The sequence below is a fragment of the Podarcis muralis genome, chromosome 6 (assembly GCF_964188315.1).
Source record: "Podarcis muralis chromosome 6, rPodMur119.hap1.1, whole genome shotgun sequence".
Classification (NCBI taxonomy): Eukaryota; Metazoa; Chordata; class Lepidosauria; order Squamata; family Lacertidae; genus Podarcis; species Podarcis muralis.
The window spans coordinates 30005134-30032443 of NC_135660.1; the positions used below are offsets into that span (position 1 = coordinate 30005134).

The 27310-nt window shown below is 45.9% G+C and overlaps 1 protein-coding gene across 1 annotated transcript in view; it reads left to right on the forward strand.

The window, feature by feature from the left end:
• SERPINE2 (serpin family E member 2) overlaps positions 1–27310 on the forward strand; it is a 230477-nt gene that overhangs the window by 112813 nt on the left and 90354 nt on the right. The window lies entirely within an intron of this gene.

The following is a 27310-nucleotide window of genomic DNA, read 5'->3' on the forward strand; positions in this document are numbered from 1 at the left end:
ACAAAATAGGACCTATATTTTCAAACATGTCATCTTCTGCTCTTTTCACTTCTATGCTCTTCCCCACAACCTCCAATTAGAACATTGTTCAAACCAGAGTCTCTTAACAAGATGTAAGTTAAACCAACGAGTGCCCCCACTTGGAAATCTTCAAGGCCTTACTCTGTATGCCTGAGGGAAACTGCAGAGTTCTGAGGTGAAAGTTACCTTAGGAAGGGGGAGAGCTGAAGAGATTATGAAGGCAGTGACGAGAGTTTTAAATGTGAGAAGGGTCGTTTGTTTTACTTGTGAAGGTGCCCATGGAATCTGTCAACCCAAGGGTTGCAAGTTTCAAGGAAGCTTGCAGACAGTCAAATACGTGTATGAAGTGGCCCTGAAGGCCACACTCCTTCCCAGCTATTCCCGAGTTTGTCCACACTTCAGCAAAGGGGAAATCTGCAAAGTAGCTTCAGGTGCAGTACTAGAGGAGAAACAGAGAGAATGATCCATGCATGCAGGCTCATCCCTGGATACTGGCAATGTAATGGTAACACCAAGTAATGCCCTGGATATATGAAAGATGCAATATAGATCATGCACCATCAACACAGATTTCATATCACCTCTCATGAATTGAGCCCATAATTTTTTTTTAATTGAGGCCATTCCGCTCAATTCAGCTCAGAGTCACCAGGTGATGGGATATCGGATGTGCTCAGTTCAATTCTCTCTTCCTTTATAAGGTAGTGTAGGACATTAAGCAATAATGCACTCCCATTTCTCAGTGTGTGCTCTGTGAACAATGCACTTGTGATTTCCTGCTTCAATTCACATTTGGTCATAAGGTCCCCATTTGGACATAAGGTCCCCAAATAGCAGGCAGGAACACCTGTTGCATTCCAAGTCAGGCCACTGGTCCATATAGCTCAGTGTTAGTCACACTATGTGCAAATAACCCATGGACCTCCATGTGTTGCCAGATTACCACTCCCATCACCTCTGGCCAGTGGCTCTGCTGCCTGAGGTTGGTATCCAACAACATCTGGAAAACCACAAATTTCCTATCCTTTGGACCAGCAGTAGCTCTCCAGGGTTTGAGACAGGATTCTTTACCAGCCCTACCTGGAGATGTCAGGTTGAACTAAGGGCCTTTTGCAAAACTGAGCAATGCCCCTTCCCTGAGAGAAGGGTAGTTGATAGGCATGGGATTTCTTAAAACCTTGAACTAAGAAGATGCCTGCTAGATCAGCCAAAGGTCCATCTAGTCCAGTATCCTGTTCTCACAAGGGCTGATGAGAAGCCTACACATTGACCAGCAGTCTTCCTACTTGTGCTCCCAGCAAGACTCTGCAAATTGGCATTAAATGTTGTTCGCAGAATTCTGACATCCAGCTAAATAGTTATGTTAGTAATTAAAGTGTATGTTGCAAAGACCTCTTTGAGTACTCCATTAATGCATGTACTTTTCCATGTAGGGTTTGTCATTTACAGATTCATTACCTCCAGGGGGGAAAGCACAATATGAGTGTTTAAGATAATGTCAGAAATGAGTTGATGCAGTCTGCTTTGCTTTCCGCTGCAGCCAATTAGTATGCAGAACATCATTCTCCTCTGCCTATTAAGAAAACAATTCAGCAAACATCTTCATTTGCTATTGTGATTTTCAACATGAAGGTGTTTTTGTTGCGCGCACACACCCTCCCAGCCAAAGAGCACTGCAAAGAATGAATCATGGCAATTGTCAGCCATCGGGCATGCCCAAGTGCTGCAGTGATTTAAATGATCAGGTGCCTTACATTGCAGATCGGCAACATGGATGCTATTGGATTGGGTCAGGAGGATCAGGGAGGCAGAAGTGACGTTTGGGGGGGGGGGTGCAAGGAAGTGCCAAAGTTTGCAGGCACTGCTGGATGCAACGTTAGGCCTCAGGCTACAATAGCATCTTTTGTCTAGCCTGAAAATAGCAGCAGAGTACTTTTTGCTTTGCTTTTCTGAGCTTCAGCTAACTAGTTACCAAGGAGCTGGAACAGCATTCTGTGGCATCTTGAAGACAAAACAGGAAAAGCTTTAGGATTTCTGCCCAGTGTGCCCTGACCAAAGGCCTGAGAATATGACTATGGACAAACTGAATCTCTGCAGCAACACTCTCTCTCTCTCTCTCTCTCTCTCTCTCTCTCTCTCTCTCTCTCACACACACACACACACACAGAGAGAGAGAGAGAGAGAGAGAGAGAGAGAGAGAGAGAGAGAGGTGGGATAGATTTGATTCTTTGAGCAAAAGAATGCTTTTCTAACCTATGAGATGCTCTGTGCCCAGGGAGATATATATTATGAAAGGTTATATGTAACTGTCCTGAATGTTGTTGTTGTTTAGTCATTGAGTCGTGTCTGACTCTTCGTGACCCCATGGACCAAAGCACGCCAGGCACTTCTGTCTTCCACTGTCTCCCGCAGTTTGGTCAGACTGTCCTGAATGAATAAATGAAATAATTGCATAGGACAGCTTTCACCAACCTGATGCCCTTCAGAAGTTTTGGGCTACAACTTCTATCAGTCCCAAGCAGTACGTTGGCAGATGGTGGCATAGACCCTTGCAAAAAAAAATCGAAGCTATACCACAGGTGTGGCTAGCCCCAGGCCTGGCAGTCTTGAGCTGGTTTTCAAGACAATTCTTTTCTGTTCTCCCATGACCCCAGCAATTTTGGCAGTGGTGGCAAAAGGGGGGGGGGAATAATAAGGTAATAAAATAAGAGAGGTTTAAACCCACCAGCCAGATGGGATGCAGATTGACACCCTTCCCAGTAATAAGACTGATCTATTGATGAGCATTGAGAGGGAAATAACCTGCACATAACAACTGAAGAGCTGTGTCTTGGGCATATGTACGTACCATGCTGGGGGCTCCAGGGACAAATAAATCCAAGCATTAAGACTGTGTAAATGTTCATAAAATGCCATGGTGAAAACACTGCATTAGAATAAGTTGTGCAGAACAGGAGAAGGTGTCGGCTGTTGCTGTTGCAATGCTTGCTTCGACTCAGCTGTGTGTGGTATGATCCCCACGCAGCATCGCCACCTTACGGTCAGAAGCGGCAACTTTTCCTAAAGGCTTTTTTCCCGTTTACTTCTTGCAGGATCTTTTGTTTAGCTCTTAACGCTATTTTGTCCGGTTCAGCTGCTTGCTGCCACTGCCCAGCATTCATGTAGCAGCACCAGCTGTTTACATGATGGATGCTGGAGCCCTCTGCATGCATGGAACCTGCCTGTGAGGCTGCATGTCATGGCGCCTCCTCCCAGGGCTGGCCCAAGACATTTTGGCACCGCTCTTGAAGCAGACGCCAAAATGGCGTCTCCCTTCCTGTCTGGAAAGAAGGGGCGAGGGAAGATGTACATCAGGATCATGGGTCAAAGAAAAGTTGACATTGGGATCTGCTGCCCTAGTGAATCCTGCCACCCGAGGCAGTCGCCTCACCTTGCCTCATGGGTGGGCCACCCCTGCCTTCCATGTTTCCACATGCTGGGTCTCCCAGAACCAGTGCTGAGGATTCCCTTGAAAGGGATCTGTCTGGTGTGTGACCTGCTAAAGAACTCTTGGAGTTGTCATAGGAGGAGGTGGGACCTTTCCTCAGTCGTCGAAAATACCAGCACCAAGAGGACCCAAGAGCAACAACAACTATAGGACCAGAGTCATTGCACGGCTTTGGAGGATGGGCTCTACTTGTGAGTAAGCAATCCCTGAGGCGCCTTTTCTGCCAGCAGCTGTGATTAGGGTGTGGTCTGGGAGGCCAGATGTCTCCCTCTTGAAACTTGCCATTGATCTTCACCTTCGTGTTTCCTATGCTCCCATTAAAGGTAAAGGGACCCTTGACCATTAGGTCCAGTCGTGACCGACTCTGGGGTTGCGGCGCTCATCTCGCTTTATTGACCAAGGGAGCTGGTGTACAGCTTCCGGGTCATGTGGCCAGTATGACTAAGCCACTTCTGGTGAACCAGAGCAGCGCACGGAAATGCCGTTTACCTTCCCGCCGGAGCGGTACCTATTTATCTACTTGCACTTTGTGCTTTCGAACTGCTAGGTTGGCAGGAGCAGGGACCGAACTACAGGAGCTCACCCTGTCACGGAGATTCAAACCACCAACCTTCTGATTGGCAAGTCCTAGGCTCTGTGGTTTAACCCACAGCGCCACCCGCGTCCCTCATGCTCACATTAGGTGTTAGCAATATGGATGACCCTGTAAGACTTATAAGCAGGGGTTGCTGAACGTTATTTGCAAATGTAAGGGATTCCAGAATTTAGACACTATGTGAGGCAGCTTCTTAAAATATTTCAGTACAGCTGGTGTACTAAATATAAGAGGTGTACTGCCTCTTATATCAGATGTGAATAGGACAATTTGGGAGTGAAGCACACCCTGGCATCAGTATAGATTCAGCATAGAGAGGTTTCTGCATGAATGGAGAACACTCCTCAAACATTATAAACTGTCTGTTCAGATATCAGTATAAAAGCAGCTTGTCAGCTTTTTATTAGAAGGGAATATGTATATTGAGAGGAGGGAGGGGACATCCGCCTCCAAGGTCTCCGAGTAAAATCAAAAGAATTTCTCCTGCCATCCAATTTAACCTGCTGCTATGAGGGTATGGTTCTGACCAGCAGAGGGTGGTGTGCCCTTAACTTGCACCTCCCAGTGGACAAAACCATTCGAGACACCAGTTGTATAACAAATCAGCACTCCTGATATTCCATTAAAATGTGTATGTTCCTAGTGTAGAGTCCTGACAACTCTGTCCTCTGATGCCTTTTCTGTGAGCGCTGTTGGCAGGCTGTCACATCAGTTTGCATCACACACACACACACACACACACACACACACAAAATGCAGTAGGCCCCAAGTCATTTTTTGGTTGAGTTCAGGACAGACTCGTGACACCAGCCCTCATCCCATTCCAGAGAGGCACACACTTAACAGAATAAAAATTGACATTATATTTCTGAGAAATAATCCAGAATACTAATTTTTAAAAATCATACTGTGGGACAAAGTATTCAGAAATGCTGAGAGAATGAATGTTTTCACTGAGAAGTTGTTTGGTGTGGATGTATCTCTGGAGCAAGGACAGCCTTAGGAATCCTGTCTAGCTCTTTAATAACTTGATCTCAGGCACTGTAGCTCTTTAATAACTTGATCTCAGGCACTGTCGAGATATAACCGCAACTAGTGAATCTCAGCCCAGTCACTGAGATAATCTGACAAGTTCCTTCTACATCCTTCCCAAAAGAACTGACGGGAAGAAAAAAGGAGAGCTTTGGTGAAGCTATTCCTTGGTTGGCAGCTAGACCTGTCAGTCACAGAACTAAGCCCTGCTTCCCCTCATTTCCTTTCTATGGAGAGCTTGGGGTAAAAAGTATTTGTTTTTACATACTCCCTGTCTAAGTGCCTTTGTCCATCTATATTCGTACCAAATCTCCATGAAACAGGCCAGTTTGGCTTAGGTTGATTCAGAAGGTACCTGCTTCAGTTGAGATTTGTCCAAAATCCTTCTGAAATGTGACACTTTGGCTCTGGATTTGGGATTTGTCTGAAGTCAATGCACATCTCTAATGCCTTGCACCTGAGCAAAATAAAACAACAAGCTCTCCCTTCTGTAAATCTCCTGGAGTGTGGCTGCTCATCTCCAGTCAGAATTACAAACTGCCTCCCTTTCCACTGTTTCGGGGTCTTGTTTCTTCAGCCATCTGCATCTTCCCTTTACTCCTCTGCCTTGTGAAGCCAATCCAGGCAGGAAAGGGCAAAGTTTGCTGGCTGCGCTTACACGCAGCTCTGAATCAGAGTCTTGCATCACGCAGTTTCACAATCTGAAGCTGTGCAGAGACTGTCTTGCCTGAGCTACGGGCCAATCCTGTGCCCAGGCAGCTGACACCATTGTCTACTTGAACTTCATCACAAAGAAGGAGTAGGCAGGGTGGCTTACAGCCCAGTAGGAGCGCTGAGAACATTTTATCATCTTTACAACATGTCACAGAAATGGAAACAACTTGTTTCCTGTTCCAGCCTTCATTCCCTCTCCTCCCACCTCTCATCCCTTTGGCACTCTCACCCTTTTCTCCATTTCCAAGAACTCTGCTCTTTTGGGGGCGGGATTTTTGTTTTGCATCCTCTGCTGTACGTGGAAGAAAGCAGCTTCGGGCTTTCTTCGGATGTTTGGGATCTCCTCCTCAGAGGGTGGGAGAGATCTGTCCCCAGGGGCCATTCAATTCATTGACTGGATTTGGACTGGACAAATCTCTGCGGCCTTTGCCTTACTGTTATGTACTGAGTTGAATAGGATCCAAAATGCAGCAGTCTGATTGGCCCTAGAACAATGGGATTCAGAATGCAGCAGTCTGATTGGCCCTAGAACAATGGGATTCAGAATGCAGCAGTCTGATTGGTCCACAGGGGCCACCTGGTCCACCTCCAGGTAGAGGTGAATCTGCAACCTGATTGGCCCACTGGAGAATCCCGGAATTAGCCGATCACGTGGGGCCCATTGTGTAATAATGTATATGGGGCAGATATTCTGGGGGAACTTCCGTTCCTCCTCACCACTATGAGCTGAATAAAGAGCATGAAATCCACTCTTGACTCCAAGTATATTTCACTTACCAATGTTGGAGCTTCAACATTGGCGAAATGAGGGATGCTGGGACATCAGGTAAAGGCTATGGGTCTGTGGTAGGGCAAAAGGCAAGGAGACCAACAGTAGGTGAAGCCAGAGCCAAAAACAGGCAGAGCAGACCCATTCTAGTTTTGCCCTTGCCGAGTTCTACAAAGGCGGCACTGAGAATATGTTTATGTTAGCGACTTAAAATACATTGACGTCACAAACACACTGTCATGGACTGGCTGAATGCAGAGGAGTGTTGGGAGGCACCAGCTGGGGAACCCCCAAGGGAAGGCGGTTCAGAGCCAGGGGACGGGTGGTGGGACAATGATGATGAGAGGTCAGAGGGGGGAGAGGGAGCAGACAGAGAGGAGGATGTGTCAGAAGCTGAAGAGGTCACAGGATTTAGTGAGCGAGAAGAAGCTGGGGCAGAGAGCAGTCCAGAAGTGGAGGCTGGAGAGGACGGGGGAGGGGGGGCTCAAGAGGCTGAAATGAGGCAGGCTGCTGAAGAAGCCTGGGGGTCTCCCCCTCCTGCTGCAACTAGCTCCCCCCCCCCGGGTCTCCCAGAATCCAAAGAGGCAGAGCAAAGTCAGGCAAGACAATGGAACCTCAGATTGCTTGGGAAGGAACCAGGGCAGGAGACTTAGGGAGCTGTGGGAAGGTTTTACTAGGAAGGGCTGCTGTGCTCACTAGGCCTGGCCTCCTGGGCTGTCTTGTTTCTTTGAATAAAGAGTTAACTTCACTGAAGTTGTGTGAGTTATTGCTGGCCTGCTCCTGGCACCCGCTCCCTCACACATGCCAGCTGTATTTCAAGCCACATTTGCACACAGTTTGCACCAGAGAGAGGCTGGAGGTGTCTTCACCCCAATGCACATGGCCATTTTGGTTCCCCTGCCCCTGCGGCACACACACAGAACTCTTGCTCACGAACCTGTTACCTGCGCATGTGTGCTCATTTGCGCATGTGCAATGACAGTCTCAAAAGTTCACACCATTCTGAAGTATAGAGTGAATGCAGCTGAAGTTTTCTAATTGGATTGAAGCTGGTTTTGGGGGGAAATATGTATCAATTATTATTAAGGATTAATTGGGAGGAAAACTGTGTGGTAGTCTGCCACAGTGAATTAACTATGTGTGCTTGCCCTTGTAGTGCAGAGCTTCATTTTTGTGATCAGTTTGGGAGGGATCCTGATTTTTGGGGTCACACATTAATGAAGCTGTAGTGCAGACCAGATGAAACTTTGCTGCAAAGCTGTGTTGGGAGCCTTGCCCAAGGAGCTTGTAAATTGCCTACAATTAAAGTGCAACACCAAAGCCTCATATCAACGCAAACCAGATCTGGGGCTAGTTTGCTCCTGGCATCTGCGGTGGTGCCAGTAACAGCTCTCTCTTTTTCACTTTTCCTGTCAGTGAACCTGGTGAGCACAGCCTGTCTGAAGAGACTCCAGACATAGGGCTAAATGGTAAACCAAGTTAGTCAAAGTCAACTTTTGCACCACAAAGCAACATATGGTAGCTGTGAACAATTAACAGCTCAATGAGATCATATTTCAGGGTGGGAACAGCTTAGCTCACTGCCAGGATCTCTCTCTGAGTCAGATAAGGAGTGAGAAAATTCCAGTGAAAAAACCCACAACTTTGGTTGTCTAGATGAGACTAATGCTGGGATATTTCTCTTTCCCCTGCCCTCTTTTGGGTCAACTAGGCTCTCTCTTACACATTATTTGAAGATGAGTAGGATGCTGAATACTTCTGATGTAACTTTGGTCATGTAAACACCCAAGCATATTGTTATTATAAAAGCATGACAAACCAGGAAGGCTTTTTGCTGCTATAGTAACCATTTCCCCCCTGTGTATCCCTGTTCCAGAATGTATTCTTTTCCAGCCGGCAAATGCACCAGCCACTTTTAGCTCTAAACATTGTCCGTGTATCTTAAGCAAAGTCATTTTGTAGGTCTCCTGCTATCAAGTGATCCTTCTAAATAATTTCGCTGCAGCAAGAAGAATAAATAAGGAAGAACATAAGAAGAAGAGCCTTGTTGGATCCGACCAAACACTCAGATCATGGACTTCTGCTTCCCAGAAGGTAGAAGTTCATTCTCATGGCAAATGAGAAGCAACTCCTATATCCCTGAGGGAGCAGTATCTGCCAGCTACACGAAAAGCAGCACCTCAAAAAAGCAGCACTTGTCTGTGGGACAGTCATCTTGTTCCCTCAACATTGTGGCCAAGACAGGTTGCTACTGTTGGTCCACATGGCAGACAGCTGCCCAAACTGGAAGTAGAAGATCATACCAAAGGACTTTGCAATGACATCTCTGGGGCAATTCCTCTGTCCTCCCCAGCTAATTTGATCACTGCCCATGCAAGCTGCTTGAGAGGTGGAGAAGGTGCCATTATTTGGTGTGTGGGGCTCCTCTGAGCAGCTCTGGATCTGAAGGTCTCAGAAGTGAATCATTGTTGGCTCACTTAGAGTCATCCGTGCGAATGATACTTCAGAAAAACATTGATTTCAACAGAGCCTTCCTCATCACAGGAAGCCCTTCTTTAGGTGTTTACACAGTTTCACTTGCTATTCCCATTTGTCACCAGCGGCTGCTGGTCAGGAATAAGTCATATTCACACCGATTTGGCAGTGGGAGTTTTAAACAACTCAGTATATGCCAAGTGGCACGTAAGGGCCAAACTCCACATTACTACAAAGCATGTTATTTAAAGTGTACTTAGAGCCACTCTCTTTTCTTAGCAACAAAAAGGAAGGAAGGGAGGGAGGGAGGGAGGGAGGGAGGGAGAGAGAGAGAGAGAGAGAAAGAAAGAGAGAAAGAGAGAAAGAGAGAAAGAGAGAAAGAGAGAAAGAGAGAGAAAGAAAGAAAGAAAGAAAGAAAGAAAGAAAGAAAGAAAGAAAGAAAGAAAGAAAGAAAGAAAGAAAGAAAGAAAGAAAGAAAAACAGCCATGCAGGGAAGGGTATGCAAATACATTTTAACTATAAGGGGTGGGAAGGAGAGAGTTAGCCCTTTCTTCCCACAACATTTTCATACCAAAAATCCCCACCTAACCCCACAGAAATGGGGACAATTTGCAGCAAATTTGGAGAGAGGTTTTTTGTTTGTTTGTTTTTTTGGTGAAGAAAGGCACAGAGGGGGGAAAAGTTAACTCCCAGTGCACCCCAGCTATGTATTCACTATAATTTTAAAGTACATTTAAAATGCATTTCCCCCAAAGAGTCCTGGGAACTGTAGTTTGTTAAAGGCATTAGGAAATGTAGCTCTGAACTACAGTCCCCAGGATTCTTTCAGACCCAGCACCTCAGCTCTGCTGTCCTCTTGTACTTTGCATGCTGATTGCAGCATCTGGGCTTGATGAGCCATGTGACCCTCACCTGCTCCAAGCCTACTCCAGTTGAACTTCTACCAGAGCTAGCGAGTCCCACCTGGCCAGCTAGGGAGCTGGGCTGTGGGCCCTTGCTGTCTCAGGCTCCTGAAGCACCCCTCCCACTGCCATGTCCATGGAGACAGGGGCCCCTCTGGCTCTGGTGATGGGTCCTGCTGCTCTGGTTTCGGGACGTTGACCGCCATCCCCTTGCCATTCTCTGCAACCCGGTGAGTACTTCCTTCCTCACCCCCTGTTTGCCCTTGTGTGTCCCAGTCCCTTGCTGGGATCCTCTTCCTCCTCCCCATCATCCTGCCAGTTCATGACATCAAGATGTTGTTTCAACACTTGACATATTCCCTTTGCCCTGCTTTTGGAGAGTAGGGTGGGTGCAGTCATTTGTGGCTTTCAGGTCCCATGAGGCAGGGCTGGGCAAGCAAGTCTTGTGACTAGGCTGGATCTATTCACACTGGCACATCTGATGGCACATCCTTGGAGATGGGGATGAGGCACCTTGGTTGCTGGGGAGACCATGTTAGTAGGAAGGTAGGGCAGGGGCTGGTTCAGGAGGCTCTCCTTCCTCTTCTGAAACATCTGGCACCAGTGGGGTGGATTTGTCTGTTGGTGGACTTCTCACCAACCAGAGAGCCAGTGTGGTGTAGTGGTTAAGAGCGATAGACTCGTAATCTGGGGAACCGGGTTCGCGTCTCCGCTCCTCCACATGCAGCTGCTGGGTGACCTTGGGCCAGTCACACTTCTCTGAAGTCTCTCAGCCCCACTCACCTCACAGAGTGTTTGTTGTGGGGGAGGAAGGGAAAGGAGATTGTTAGCCGCTTTGAGACTCCTGAAGGGGAGTGAAAGGCGGGATATCAAATCCAAACTCTTCTTCTTCAGCACCTCCCCAACATTGAGCTCAGCACTCTCCTCCCATTCCTCCTCCTCCTCCTCTGATCAGTCCTGCCAAGAGGACTCCCTGGGAGTCATGGCACTGGGGTCTGCTTTCGTTATGGAAAGAGTGACCAGTCATAAGGACATTTTTTTAAGCATATGCTTTACATAACATATAGTTTGACTCTTAGTGTTCATGTGTATCCACTTATAAGAATGTTCATTAAGCTCAAGATACAGCTTTTTAACACACATCTCCTTCCACTCAGAGATCTAGATAGGCTTGAGGAAGGGCTGAAAGCTCAAGGGAAGCCATTGTCATGCCTGTGTCTCACAAAACATGAAAAGAAATATTCGCAAAGTGTTATGTACTGAGTTGAATAGGATCCAAACTGCAGCAGTCTGATTGGTCCTAGTGTACGCAAAGAATTTTGGGGCAGGCCCAGCATGGGTACCCACCACAGTCACCAGGGTCACTGGCCCCGTGTCGTATGAGGTGCTAACGGATGGGGGGCAATGCTGGCGCCGCCACTGCAACCAGATACGGCGACGATTCCCGGGAGTAAACCAGGAGGAGGAAAGGGCAGAGGAGTCCCAAGGGAACAGAGGGGCAGTGAGGCCCATAGAGCACGAGGGGCCAGCAGGAGAGGCAGAATCAGTAAATACAGAGAGGGCCTGCGAGGCCGAAAGGACACTGGAACCAGAACCACGACTGAGCGAGCCAGTTGCGCCAGACCAAACAGCCCCATCACAGCCAGCATCCTTGGAACACGAGCCAGAACCTGAACCCCGGACCAGGGAACACCCCAGGCCGCAACGCACACGTAGGCCGCCGGCATACCTCAAGGACTATGAATGCGACCTCCCGGGCAGGACTGGAACTTAGAGGGGAGGGGTGTTATGTACTGAGTTGAATAGGATCCAAACTGCAGCAGTCTGATTGGTCCTAGAACAATGCAGCAGTATGATTGGTTGGCAGGAACTACCCAATCATGCTCCAGATAGAAGTGAATCCACAACCTGATTGGCTTACAGTAGAATTCCGGAATTAGCCAATCATGTGCAGCCCATTGTGTAAATAATGTATATAAAGCAGATACTTTGAGGGGACAGTCATTCATTCCTCCTCACCACTATGAGCTGAATAAAGAGCATGAAATCACTTTGCGACTCTGAGTATATTTCACAAAGTCTCCCCGGAAGGCAAACAGTGGTGGCAGAGAGTGGGGAGGTTTACTAGCAGCAACCCCTGGAAAATGGGAATAGTTGGTGCATATGAATAAAAGTCTCATAACAAGTTCTGAGAGAAGAAAAGTGCATAGCAATTAAAATGAGAAATGGCTTAAGCTAGGAGCAAGATATGCATATTTGCAATGTGTATAGGAGGGGGGGAAACACAAGACTTGGCAACTAAGCTGAATTTCAGAGACGGAGAAGGAAGAATTCATAGATAAAATGAAGGGTTTTTGGATGAATGGCAATGTGTGTGATAATGATATCTGAAAAGATGGAGAGTGAACACGTACGGAGAGGCGGCTAGCATGAGAATATCATGTTGAACGTGAGACAGATATCAGTGTTCTGTCCATGAAAAAATGTATGAAAAGCATATTGCCTCTTCCTTTCTTTTTAATTAGTGAGGCGGCTCCACATTCTAAATCTGTACATATTGCACAACTGATTCATGCACTTAGCATCTTGCGGTTGGGCAATCTTTGTACCACATTCTTAATAATCATTAAAGCAAGGAAATTCTTTGAATTGAGGTTGGAAATCTATCCTTCGCCCACTCTGTTACGACTTGGCAAGTGAGACTCCCAACCAAGAATTCGACTTGGCCCACAGATCAAGGTTTTCCAGCACAGATTTCTCACATAGGCTCCATTTCTGCCACAGTTGCTGTGGCCTGCAGGTCTGCAGCATCCGAAAGGTAGAGCACAAAGCCCTCGTTTAAATCTTTGTTCATTCAGTATCATTATGGATACTCTCTCCATTGTAAGCATCGTTCTACAGCAGGAGTTGGGAACTCATCAGCCCCAGCCATCATGGCCACTGGTCAGCCTAGTTGTGGGCTGCATTGACACAACAGTTCACCCCATTTCCCCGACATTTCCTAGCTGTCAATCTCCATATTATATTTGAATTTTCACACAGCATAAAAGCCACTCCTGAAAATCTAGTGGAATATAGCACTCATTTCTATATTAATTGATTCCCTGTTATTTCTCCCCCCAAAAAATGTGGAAGTGATGAAATTTAGGGTGGTATATTGGCAAATGGGGAAGAAATGGAGGCAGTGAGAGATTTTACTTTCTTGGGCTCCATGATCACTGCAGATGGTGACAGCAGCCACAAAGTTAAAAGACGCCTGCTTCTTGGGAGAAAAGCAATGACAAACCTAGACAGCATCTTAAAAAGTAGAGACATCACCTTGCCAACAAAGGTCCGTATAGTTAAAGCTATGGTTTTCCCAGTAGTGATGTATGGAAGTGAGAGCTAGACCATAAAGAAGGCTGATTGCCAAAGAACTGATGCTTCTGAATTAAGGTGCTGGAGGAGACTCTTGAGAGTCCCATGGACTGCAAGAAGATCAAACCTATCCATTATTAAGGAAACCTGAGTGAAGGCTCCAATACTTTGGCTGAGGCTCCAATACTTTGGCCACCTCATGAGAAAAGAAGACTCCCTGGAAAAGACCCTGATGTTGGGAAAGATGGAGGGCACAAGGAGAAGGGGACGACAGAGGACGAGATGGTTGGACAGTGTTCTCGAAGCCACCAGCATGAGTTTGCCCAAACTGCGGGAGGCAGAGGAAGACAGAAGTGCCTGGCGTGCTCTGGTCCATGGGGTCACGAAGAGTCGGACATGACTAAATGACTAAACAACAACAGCAACATATTGGCACACAGTACTTTTCTTCTGTTTTCATGGGGGAACAGAAGCACACATGGGTGGAAAGCTTGGGGGAGTAGCAACATTGTCCAATGGTGTTGGTTGTTGTGTCACACGATGCCCACTGGTGTGAATACCAGTTTATTGGTCGAAAAGCTACAGTTCTGTAACACAACAGGTTCTGCAATGTGAAAGGCCCATTAGAAAAATGGGGCAGAAACACTAGCATTATATTCAGGAAAACTAGCTCAATATTTCTCACACCTGAATGCACTTGTAATCTAACAGAATGAAGATGTAAAAAGGTAAAGGTACCCCTGCCCGTACGGGCCAGTCTTGACAGACTCTAGGGTTGTGCGCCCATCTCAAGAGGCCGGGGGCCAGCGCTGTCCGGAGACACTTCTGGGTCACGTGGCCAGCGTGACATCGCTGCTCTGGCGAGCTAGAGCCGCACACGGAAATGCCGTTTACCTTCCCGCTAGTAAGCGGTCCCTATTTATCTACTTGCACCCGGGAGTGCTTTCGAACTGCTAGGTTGGCAGGCGCTGGGACCGAACAACGGGAGCGCACCCCGCCGTGGGAATTCGAACCGCCGACCTTTCAATTGGCAAGCCCTAGGCGCTGAAGCTTTTACCCACAGCGCCACCCGCCACCTGCGTCCTGCATCTTCATACAATGAAGATGTATCCTGCATTGTTTTAGCCTTCTCCACCAACTTCTGTGCATTGATTACAAAAGAGGAGAGCAAAATTCGGGGGGGGGGGGGAGACTCATGGATGGGATTGTAGGGCATTTGTTGTGCTTATTTTACTTTCAAGGTGGGCAAGGGGTGTTTGTGGGGGTTCTTTCACTAAAGTCTGTGAATCATCTCTCTAGTGGCCTGGCCTTTCAATCGAAAGGAAAAACCAGTGACTGTAACAACTTCAGGTGCTCAGTAGCCCATCTCCCTGGCTTCCCTGCTTCAAATAAAGCTCAGGGGGGAGATGAAATGTGGTAACATTTCCCATGGGGCTTTTTCAGAGCAGAAAGTGCAGGTGACCGGGAAGGTGGCAGAGAAATGTGTACTGGAAACAAAAAAAATACACACAACCACCCACAGCCAGCTGCCTCACAACAATAAAATAAGCTCAGTCCTGCACACACACACATCCCAAATTCTAAAGGGATTCTCAGTGGCCCTGAGAAAGGGGCTGGAGAATGAAAAGTCTCTTTTGCAGGAGAAGAAAACTTTCAAGAAACTGACGAAGAGGTTTTAGCACAGCACCAACAACACTGGGAGCTGCCACAGGTTCCCCATCCCTGTCCTAGAGTCAGAGCTACCCAAGAAAGCAGTTGACAAAAGTCTGATTCACGTTTTACTTGGGGGGTATAAAAATGTCTAAGCTTAAAGGACAAAAAGACAAAAACAGCACTGTCACTTGAAAATGGATTACGTGTGCTTAAAAGACCATGTGTCATCTAGATCAATGCATTTTAGCATTGATTGGTTTGTTATCATTCCGTATCTCCTAGAAGCTCAAGATGACATTCATGAATCCCTCTTCCTCATGTTTATCCTCACAACAACCCTGTGTGAGGGAGTGTAAGAGAGACACTGATCCAAAGCCATCCAATAAATGTTAGGGTTGAGTAGGGATCTGAAGTGAAGCCTGAACCTAAACTCAAGCATTTTGTCTAACACAGGCTTCCTCAACCTCGGCCCTCCAGATGTTTTTGGCCTACAACTCCCATGATCCTTAGCTAACAGGACCAGTGGTCAGGGATGATGGGAGTTGTAGTCTCAAAACATCTGGAGGGCCGAGGTTGAGGAAGCCTGCTCTAACACATTTCAAACGCAAAGGTGATCTGGCTCTGAGATAAGTTGGGTGTTCATAATACATTAAGCATACCTCAGAGTAGTGACAAAATTGCTCTTAAGAAAATGTTTGGTTTTTTAAAAGTCTCTTATAAGCATTGCAATTAAAATACAGTGGTACCTCGGGTTAAGAACTTAATTCATTCCAGAGGTCTGTTCTTAACCTGAAACTGTTCTTAACCTGAGACACCACTTTAGCTAATGGGGCCTCCTGCTGCCGCCGCGCCGCCACTGCATGATTTCTGTTCTCATCCTGAAGCAAAGTTCTTAACCCGAGGTACTATTTCTGGGTTAGCAGAGTGTGTAACCTGAAGCATCTGTAACCCAAGGTACCACTGTATTCCCAGTCTAATCAGCAGCTTCTGTATGCCTGTGAAATGACACACATGTTGCCTCTGTGAGCCTTGCGATGGGGCTCCTGTTTTCTTAAAAGGTTGGCTTCAGCACCCAATTTCAAAGGTGCCACGGAAAGAGAGAGGTGCAATATCTCTCAGGGGCCTCCTTTCAGAACGAAAATAGGCGTTTATTTTCAGAACAACATAGGGCATGTCAAGTACGAAGCAAAACTCTGCTCCCGCACCCGCTATCAATGAACCATGAGGAATCTTAAACGCTGCGCTTTCCTGCTATTATTGAGAGACTGCTTCAGAAACCAGCAAAGCACTTTACGCAAAATAGGAATAATCAAAGGCTTTGCCTGAAGGCTCATAACTTTATTTATTCTTCTTCTGGAGTCTATGTATTTCTGACATAAAAAAACAACAACCATGAAAGCAACAAATGCTGTTAAAGTACACCAGGTTTTTTGGTTTGCAGTTGGATCTGAATACATCCAACAGCAGCCAAGTGAACATTGCTGTGACTCTTCCTGCTGCCGTTGTCCACTTGCTGAATTCCTCATTACCTGGGCATAGGGAACCTAAGGCCCAAGGGCTGGATGTGGGCCTCCAAGCATCTCTTTCTGCCCTATAGACACTGTGGTCCCAATGCAGCTCAGCATGGCCAGCCCCATAGTTGCTTTAAATGGGATCATGCAGGTAGCATGACCAATAGATTGGCCCTCGCAATGGACAAATATGCCCATTTCCTTTTCTCTTGGTTTCTCATTTATCAAATCTTCACATTTCCACATCAGTTTGTGATTATTATTTTTAAAGTGCCCATGAAAACTTGTAAGCTGTTTGGGGTGAATATTTTTTGTACACTATTTTCACGAATATATTCATTTTTATGGATGCTTTATTCCGCCATATGCATTTTTATTTACAATACCTGGCTGGAGAGCTACATTGCAAAATTCAGCTAAGTTGCAGATTTTGAAGGAGGACAGCTGTGTTTTGCTCTGCACTTTGGTTTCAGAAAGTGCAATGGCCTAAGTTCCCCTTTAAATGAAAAATGAATCAAATTTCTCCCACATCCCTACCTGGCCCTTCCTAGAGGAGGAGACCCGACTTCTGCATCCACCTTACGTCTCAGAAGCAGAGCAGACTCTGGTGCACAGGTGCCCTGTGGCCCCATTCTGCATTTTGCAGTGGCAGCGGATTTCTAATGTGAGACCATGATTCCAAGAGAAATCACCTCCTGGCAGGGACTGGCACCTTCCTCACCCTTAGAGCAGACAGCTGTGCTAAGTGCCGTGGGGACTGCTCTTGAAAAATCTTTGGCGGCAGCTGGTAGCACAGAGAAGAGCACATGTCAAGCCATCCGAGAGTGTCAGACTTTTATAGCAGCCACCTGTGCCTCTCTATAGGCAACATGATTTCTTGTGGCCTCAGACTGACAACTGGCTAATGAAACAACTAGTCTTGTTGTTTGATATCAGCTCTCTCTTCCCCCCACGACCTTCAAATGCTTGCCTCTCCAACAGACTCCTTCTCTTGGATTCACAGAGGTATGCTTTCACAATAGGGTGTCTCTAGAGGGCAACCTGCCTGTCTAATTTTCCCCTGGTCCTAGGAAAAGAACCATTGATGGATCTCTATCCTAGTGTATATAATACTGTATACACTCCCTCCAAACATGTGATGGCTTTATACAGTGGTACCTCGGGTTACAGACGCGTCAGGTTACAGACTCCGCTAACCCAGAAATAGCACCTTGGGTTAAGAACTTTGCTTCAGGATGAGAACAGAAATCGTGTGATGGTGGCATGGCGGCAGCAGGAGGCCCCATTAGCTAAAGTGGTACCTCAGGTTAAGAACAGTGTCAGGTTAAGAACGGACCTCCAGAATGAATTAAGTTCTTAACCTGAGGTACAGTGGAACCTCAGTTGTCGAACATCTCCATTGATGCATGTTTCAGCTTTTGAATGCCAGAATCCCAGAAGTATCTGTTTTGGTTTTTAATGATTTTCCGAAGCCAAACATGCCTCGTGGCTTCCATTTTGAGTTTCCCTATTGTACTGAGGCTTCCGCTTTCAGTTTTCGGTTTTTGAATGTTTCGGAAGTCGAACGGTCTTCCAGAACGGATTACGTTCGAAAACCAAGGTTCCGCTGTACCTTTAAATGTCAGAGGTCTGTGAGAATGTCAAATAGAAATGGGGGCTGCATTCAACTATCTTTTAATCGGAGCAGACGCATTGAAATTAACATCTGTGACTAACTTTGGTCCGTCAGTTTCGACAGTACTGCTCTGAGTAACAGTTAGTTGAATGCAACACTAGGTTAGCAGCAGGTCAGTTGGAATTACCGGGATATGCAACAAAATATGGTTGCATAGAGTCCTGGTGCTCAGGATGCCTGCCAGCCAGCCATGTATCCAGGATACACTATTCCAGCCCCCACCGCTGAGCTTGGGAGAAAAGTATCTAAAATGACAGAACATGACAAAGGAAGGCAAAGAAAAGGGGTGGGTTTGAGTCTCCCATAAACCGTGTGCACCTTTTGTTGTGAAAATTATCTCTCGCTTTCTATGTGAGCAGAGCAGACACATGTTTAAAAGCAGGGTGGTTATTCTGTTCCCTTAAGCATGGCTCTCCTTCTTCAGCGCACCAAAAATTTAAAACATGTGTATGGCATGTATAAAGGGATGTCCGCATATGGACTTTTCACTGCATGCCAATTTGACTTTGCGGCTACAATCTGAGCCTCGCCTGCAAAACAAGCCAACTCATTCTTTCTCCTGTTGTTGAATTCAAAACTCTTCTCATCTTGCTTTTCAGAGAAACAACACACCCTCTTAACCCAAAGCAACAGTACAGGTTCAGCCTTGATTACCTATGTGGGAAAATTTTGGTTGTGTTAGAGAAATGCAATCCCATACAACCCAGAGCATGCACGGCTTGGGAGTTCAAAGACAGAACATCTGATCTTGCAATATGCAGGGGCTACAGGAGATTTTGGCAGGTCATGTAAGCGATACAAACTTGACTATGGCACCAAAGTAGCAATTGCTGCAGTGTTATGGTTGAGGAAACACTTTCATCCTTGGCCCTCATCCTCGGAGGCTTCCAGCCTCTTGAGAAAACTTCCCAGTGGGCTGAAATTTCTCATGCTCTCTCAGCCAGTTGATGGGAGGCTTCCTCCCCCCGCAGTTGGTTTTCCTGCTCGTGATTTAATTGAAAGCTTCTGTCAGTGCTTAATTGTTGAGATACTTCCTACACAAATGTGTAGTTTGCAGATCTGTTGATGGTTCACATCGGCAGCATGTGAAAGACATTAATTCAAGTGGAAATGTAGTCCAATTTCTTGAAATTCAGTCAGAGCGTGACGTTCTTCCCAAAAGCTGAATAGCCAAATACTCTTAAATCTCCGGTGCCTATGAAAGCTGTATATTTTCCAGGGAGAGAAACAACTTGCCATGAGTCCTGAGACAGCTTCTTGGAAGGGCTGATCTGATCAGGGCAAAAGGGGGCGAGGAGTTTGAGGAGGTGCCCTAGGATGACCCTGGGCAAGGATCCAGTGGGTTGAGGTGGACCACATCAGGACACCAGGACTTGTCCAAGCTGTAAAGGGCTGAGTTGGCAGGTGAGGAATCTGATCCCAAGGAGGGAACCAGTGGGTTGTTGCCAGTCTAGTCCACCATCTTGTTTTCATTAGTGGTCCACTAGACGCTTCTGGGAAGCCCATAAGCAGTAACTCTTTAAAGATGTCAATGGGAGAGTCTTTTAACTGGAGGCATATATGGGAGTTTCTGCACTCAATGCATGTGCTCTGCCACTGAATTATGGCCTCAAAAAAGACTGTGAATTGACAACGGCTGCTTTTCACTTAGATAAATGGCAACCACACCTCAGGTAGTTGCCCAAAATGCGACCGAAACTTGCTCTGGATTCTTATCTTTTGTTGCTTTTTGAAATCCAGCAAGAGTATGGATATGTTCCCAAATATATTTCAAAACTTTTCATTAAAAGCAGCACCATCCTTTCCTTCACTTGAGAGAAAACCACACTATCTCAAGTGACCTGCCCCACAAGGCTTGTTCACAGCTAGTGTAGCTGGGAAAAGACCATTCATCAAATTTTTAATTAAAAACACATGCTGACAATGTTAAATGACACAGGCATCTGTGTGAGGCCTTTAAGGAAGCTGAAATGTTCGTGCAAAGGAAATAAGACTCAGGTTTGCTCAGTATTCAACCATTGTTCAATAACTATTGCTCTCAATGAAACATGAAGATACCGCAGCATATTCTAGGGTCAATCCCAGGCATTCTTAGTAGGGCTGGGGATGTCTGAAACTCTAAGAGAGTGACTGTTAGGCAGTGCAGACAATATGGAATTAGATGGGCCCAATGGTCCAACTTGGTATGAAGAACCTTATGACCCTTTGTTTATGCTTATGACCCTGTCATAAGGCTGGGAAGTTTTCATCAGACAACAGCAGCCACTGATGCACAATGTAGGTACAGGTGTTTGTAGGGAGAAATGCATAACCTCAAGACATTGCAACACAGGGTAAGTGGGTGAACTTGGCACAGGATGCCATTATTGACAGTAGCTCTATGCCTTCAGTGAAACATGGTTTTATGTTTGTTTATTACTAAGGGCTGATACCCCTGCTTGCTTTGCTCACCAAACCACCACCCCTCTGCCAAACGCTCTCTTTCCTTACCTCTTGCTAAAGCACCCAGCCCTCCTCTCCTGTGCTTCCCCCTTATTTCTTAGCAAACCTTTGCTGCTCAACCAGGCCCCCTCACTCAAACCAGCCTGAGATCAGCTCACTTGCCTGCTTCATCCACACCAGTGCGCAGCTATTCTTGCTCCACTTGCCCTGCTCACTTGTCAACACCTCGGACGTCACTCAAACCACCCAGTACCGCAAGCCCAGATCACTTGCCTGCCACCCCTCTTGGTTACCCTGCTGTTGCAAATCTGGTTTTCTTGCTCACGGCCCACCTGCTCACACTGCCCTTGAGCAATGGCAGTGGCAGCACGACAATCGGCAGCATAACAATGGACTAGTACAAATGTAATACACAGAGAAATTTTTATCCCACCTTTTCTCGAAGCAGCTCATGGCAGGATTGGTTCTCTCCCTACCCCCCATTTAGTGACTTGCTCATTGCCACTCAAGGCTCAGGAGGAATTTGAACCAGACAACACTGTAAAACAACTACATCACACTTAATTCCCCCTGTCCTAAGGCTGGGCATCTTTTTCATACTTCACCTGATTTGTAGTCAGCAAGAACCACTAGTGGACATTGGAAGCTGACTTAAACTGAGTCAGGCCATAGGTTCATGTAGCTTTAGAACCATAGGTGCCAACTCAATGGGGCTGAGGACAGCTCAGCCCCCAAAGTATGTGCGGATGGGATTGAGCCCCCCAGTCTTGAGGAGCTAGTGTCCCCCCCCCCATGATGGCAGAGGGCCTTGCCATGCCTACTCATGGTGGCAGCAGGCCTCTCCAGGCCTTGTGGCCTTCTCTCAATGCACGTAACATCACATGTGTGTGATGTTGTGCGCTTACGATGAGCCCCTCAGTGTTACGTGGAACTCAGTGCCTCTGCTTAGAACTGACTAGCTGTGGTTCTTCAGACTTGAGACTTGCTGAGTCCAACTTTGAGGGGCCAGGAATTTAAAAATGGGGCCTTCTGCTTCCAAAGCAGCTGCTCTGCTGCCAGAAGTTTTATTTCAAAATGTTGACTGGGCACATTTCAACAAGAGTGCCCACATCTTTGTCCAACACAAGGATGGAGAACCTGAGACCCTCTTGATGCAGCTGGACTCCAACTCCCATCAGCCCCATCCAGCATGGTGAAAGGTCACGGCTGATGGGATTTGTAGTTCAACAGCTCTTATTTATCTGCATGATAAATAACGTCAGGATAATTTGCCAATCTAAAAACATTAAAGCTGTGAAGACTGTAAAGCACAGTAACACATTAAAACCAGTACTAAAATTCTAAGTTAACAACAGAAATGGGTGACATTGATAACTGTCCCCAAATGACTTGCTGAAGAGAAATATCAGCAATATAGACACTAGCAGTATTTCTGATGGAAGATCCATATATTGGATACTGCCAGAGAAAAGTCCCTGTTTCAAATCATTGCATGTTGTACCACAGTTCCTGGTGATGAGATCTCCAGAAAGGCCTCTTTGCACATCTCAGGGCTGATATAGAGAGAAGACTGTGACAATCCAAACACTTGCCATTACTCTACAGCTGCAGTTCAGTACTGCAGAGAGAGAGGTGGTGGAGGAAATCTTAAAATTGGGCTACCAACTGGATAAGTATTATTGCTTCCATGGGAAGCTGCTGAAAAGATCCGTTGCATGTTAGTTTCAGGGCTATCTAGAGACAGATGGAAGTAATAAATAAGATCTGTAAAGAGATTTGAATGAAATGAGCAGCAAGTCACCCTGTGTTGCATAAGAAACAGCAGTTGCTCTAGATCGCTATCGTAAAAGCTCATCAGAGCAGACTGCTCTTGACATTGACAATGACCAGATGCTTAGCTTAAAAAACATCTAGTTTCCCTTCCAAATTAACTTTTGCTCTGCAACTCAGCTGCTTCCTGTTTCAAATCTGCTTCCAAAGTGCTCTCTATTCTTTTGGCAACATAATTATTAGATCCTCAAGCACAATCGAAAGCCCTGATAGTGGATGAAAAGAGATGCTTGTCAAATCGATTTCTCCACGTTGCGATGACTGTACCTGTGAGGGCTTTTGCTTCATTCACTGACATGCCTAACTGCATGCTTCAAATCCTACACAGGTGTGGCCAGACTTTGAGAGGCAGGAGATAGGGCAGTGAGTACAAGAGTGGACTCCACTCTCCCATCTTGATTAGCCTCAACTTCTTGAGCGAGGTTTTAATAAGCCAAGGGGCAGACAAGTTAATGGAGACCATTCCAGATTATTTTTCACTCAGCTGAACCTTCCTTAGTAATGCACAGCCCTAGGATGTAATGATGCCCTTTTGACACTGTTCAGTTTAGTGATCAAATTTTCTGAAAATCTTGAAGCTGCACGTATTTTCCCACTGCACGTATTTTCCCACTAATTTGCATCTTGTTCCTTGATCTAGTCAAGAAGTGGGTTATATATTTTTTCAGTCCAGGTAGAAATATGAACAATTAGTACTTATTACACACACTGAGAGAGGTATTCAACTAAATAGTTACGTTAGCAGAATAATTAGTGCTAGGGCAATGGGATTTCCCCTCTGAGCAACCCTGGGACGATGGCAATGGGAAGGGGAAGTCTGATTCTATCTCCCTGTGCCACACAAATGCCCCCCAAAAATGCCTTTTGGAAACTGCTATTTGCATTTGACAGGAATCCTCCCTTGACTTCAATTGCATTTGCTTAGATTTAGTTTGGCCCTGAGGCTTTTGTGGTGGCAACAGCAAGGATCAGGCCAGTTTCTCTGCTTGGAAAATAGGTGATTGTAGGGTGGCAGAGAGTGGAGCTGAGGAAGGGGTGGATCCTTCTCCTTCTGCCCATCAAAACTGATGGGATTTGAGCTAGTCATGCATCATCATTAGACAGGTTGAAGTATTCTGTCATTACTGAGTGATTTGCCTTCAAAACCATTTATCTCCATCTCCAGCTTGCTTAAAAGTATGTTGGAACAGTTCACACTGAGGGTTTCTTATGTGCCAAGAGTTTTTAGCAGTGAATCCTTCATAATATAGCTGTGTCAACTATGATGCTTTGGGTTTGATCGAATGGGAATGTTGGCATGTTATATTTCACGATGACTGATGACATTTTGGTAGGATACAGATGGTACTGCTATGAGCTCTAGATCATTTGCATTCTACATCTCTTGGAGTGGCTGGCTGGGTTTTTGTTTTGGACAGTATGAAGGAACTGGTAGAAACTGGTAGATCAGGAGGAGGCACCTGTATATCTCTGGAACATTGCTATAGATTATTTTGTAAGCAGAAGCAAGGCAGATGATTCGAGAAAGGAGTCGAAGAATATTGTGGATCATTCTCCATCATCCCAAATATTAGAGTGCTGACTCCAGTCCAGATGGGCCAAGCCAGGAAATTGAGAATATAGGAACTAGAAGCTGCCTTACTCTGACTGTTTGGAAAACCTGGTTCAATATTGTCTGCAATGGCTGACAGTCTTGCATGCCTGGTGCTACTAAGGATTGAACCTGGCATTTTCCCCATGCAATATATGTGCTCTACTACTGAGTGTGACGTTAACATATGAGAGAGTGCTGGAGGTGAAATAGTTAAACAGGTTGCCCAGTCAGGACCCAGGGAGGGGTGGAGTCAGTGGGACTATAAAACCAGCTCTGGGAGGGGCAAAGGGGAGAGTTCGTTGAGGAGTTCGTTGGGAGTTGGGTGGTTGGTTGGAGTGGGAGTGAATTGGGCTAGAGTTGTGGGTAGGTTGAGTTAGTGTAATGAAATAGGCTGAGTCAGGAACAGTTAGGGGCTAGGAAGACAAGTAACTATCTGAGAGGTGGTTTAGTGAGTGAGATCAGGTAGCGGAAGTTATAGGTCTGGATAGGCACCCCATGAATGTAATTGACCGTTCCGTTTATGAAACCATATGCTTGTTAAACTGCAATAAATAAACTGAAGTTTATGTTTCAATTTGACCCTGACTGGACTCAGTATTGTACCAGGTAGGGCCTGGGTGTTGGCAGCGAGAAATAAAGTGGTGGCACAGGGATCAATAGACGGTGAAACGTCCGAGGACGCTGTGTGATTGCCACACTCAGCTACAGCCCTTTCTGCCAGTTAGGTAGCTTAGTCCTATCTCCTTAGAGATAACCCTTATTTGACTTTCAGCACACATTAGAATCATTGAGTAACCCTGGCTATTATGGGCAGAGGTTTAAAGTCATTCTATATCATGGCCATCAACTCCCTTTCCCCTGGATTTGTTTAAAGGTGTGTATATTTTTAAGAAGATCTCATATTTCTTTGGTTTTTGAATTTATCCTAGAGAACTGCAAGCTGCAATTATTTTCTGCATCATGAAATATTTATGGTCAGCTAATTAACTGGCTAAGTTTTATAGTCATTTTGGAAATGTTTACACACACACACACGCACAAAGTTCAGTGTGAAATTCACACAGTAAAAGTGTCAGAATTAACATATGCTGTTTTCCAAACATAAAAATTAGATTTCCCTTCCCCCTTTGGACATTAAAATGATTTGGGGGAAGTTAGGTTTCCTTTACCCCCACTTCCAAATTTCATCCAAGTAAAATATTAATTTTATACCATTTTTCATGATGGTGCTGCTCCACAACCTACTCCAAACTAAATACCAGAAATGTGTCTTTTCAGTCTTCATAAGTGAGTCATGGAATACGGTGGATTTTTTTTTATATTTTTTTTTTTGGAAATACGTGTTTTCCCTTTCACAGGGCTGATGGCCATGCATGCAAAATTTTGTGTATGACTCAGCCCTTGGTTTCTGCTTATATATGCATCTAAAAAGCTAGCTCTTGACAATCCATCCCACTCTTACAATATACTGTCAATCAAGTGTGTGACCAAGAAACAGAACCCAGGTTGGTACAAAAAACATGGGAGCAGGTTAATGACACCCAGGGATGAGGAGCAAGTTTATCACAGACCCAGAGTTCATCCTTTCACTTTCTTGCATAGCAATGAATGGCTGCCATTTATTTCTGTAGGGAAAAGCAAGGGAAAGGCTCTTGTTTAGTGAAGAACATCTGTTTTACATGCAGAAGATTCCAGGTTCAATCCCTGGCATCTCCAGGTAGAAGTGGGAAGGGCAATGCTCCTATCTTCCTAAGGACACTGATGTGTTGTGGATGAAGCCTACCTTCTACCCTGTAGTCTAGATAGCATGTCCTTTCTTATGGGGATCCCGCAGGAGTTTACAATCTGCCTGTGTGCACTGAGCTTACATATATACTTTAGTTGAGATGCTTGTTTTGCAGGGGGTTGGACTAGATGACCCACGAAGCAGTGGCGTATCATAGCTTGCCAGTATCCAGGGCCACACAGAGAAGTGGGAGGGAGGGAAACAAATGGAGTATGCCTGCACATTCAACTGCCTAGTGGTGTCTATGTCACCCAGTAGATGGCAGCCACAGAGATAAGAAAAGAAGAGTCGTTCTGTTGTCTGGAGAGATCTTTTCCTGGTTTGCATGGAGAAAGCGTTTTTAAAGGAACCCAGTGACAGAAGCGCACAGCTGAATTGAAGCAGCACCAGTTGCGCCCCCTAACAGTTATTGCAACTAGGACAACTGCCCCTGTGGCCTCCCTCCCCCCCCCCATGCTCTGCCACTGCCTCAAGGTCCCTTTCAACTCTACAATTCTATGATATGCATTGCACCCCCATAAGCCTTAGGGCCTAAGGACTACAGCAGTACTACAAGCCTTCTCTCTATGGGCACCCACCCATCACAATGACTAGCATTTTTCAGAGCATTTTAATAAATCACAGCTTTACGAAATGTGGGAGAATGAGAAAGCTCTCCCAATGGAAGTGTTGCTTTTAGAATATTGTGCACGCAGCGTGGGCGTTTGCTTGCTTTTCCGACGCAGTTTTTGTGCTTTTTGGAATTGATGTAAGGCTTTAGTTCATGCCAGTTGGCATAGTTGTCTCTTTTCCAAAGTCCGTGCTGTGTCACTATTTCACAAAATACAGTCCCAATCTGTCAAAATATCATCTTCACTCTTCTCTGGAACTGACTCCCTGACTCCTGCAATTACTTTAAAGCAGGAGCGGGTTGAAATTGTTGCCTGTTATGACAGCATCCAAAATCCCCAGAGGCAAGGATTCCTATTTATTCTTACAGCCTCATCTAACTGCAACACACACACACACACACACACACACACACACACACACACGTCCCTGCAGTGATCAGAATTTTAAGAGTGCAGAAGGATGTTTGTCACCTGTTCGAAAGTCTTTAAGCGTGGCTGAAAATGCTCTGCTAGTTGCCGTTTCCCCAGAAATGTTCAGTTTTAGAATGATTGTTATTCCAAGCACTTTGGCCTAAATTGTGGTAATTTGCTCAGTTGATTGCCTCACTTAGACCAGCGTTTGCCCGCCTGGCACCTCGACGGTTCCATCAGGCCCTAATGTGCTGGCGGGAGTAGCAGTCCACAATATCTAGAGGGCACCAGGTTGGGGAAGGCTGTCTTAGACTATTTCAAAATAAATATAAAAAGGTAGAGGAGGGGGGATAACTGTGGACAAGTACGGTAATTTATCTCAGTTTCTCTTCTGAACATTGGTTTGGTTCCAGGATAATATGGATCATTTATACAGGAAATGAAG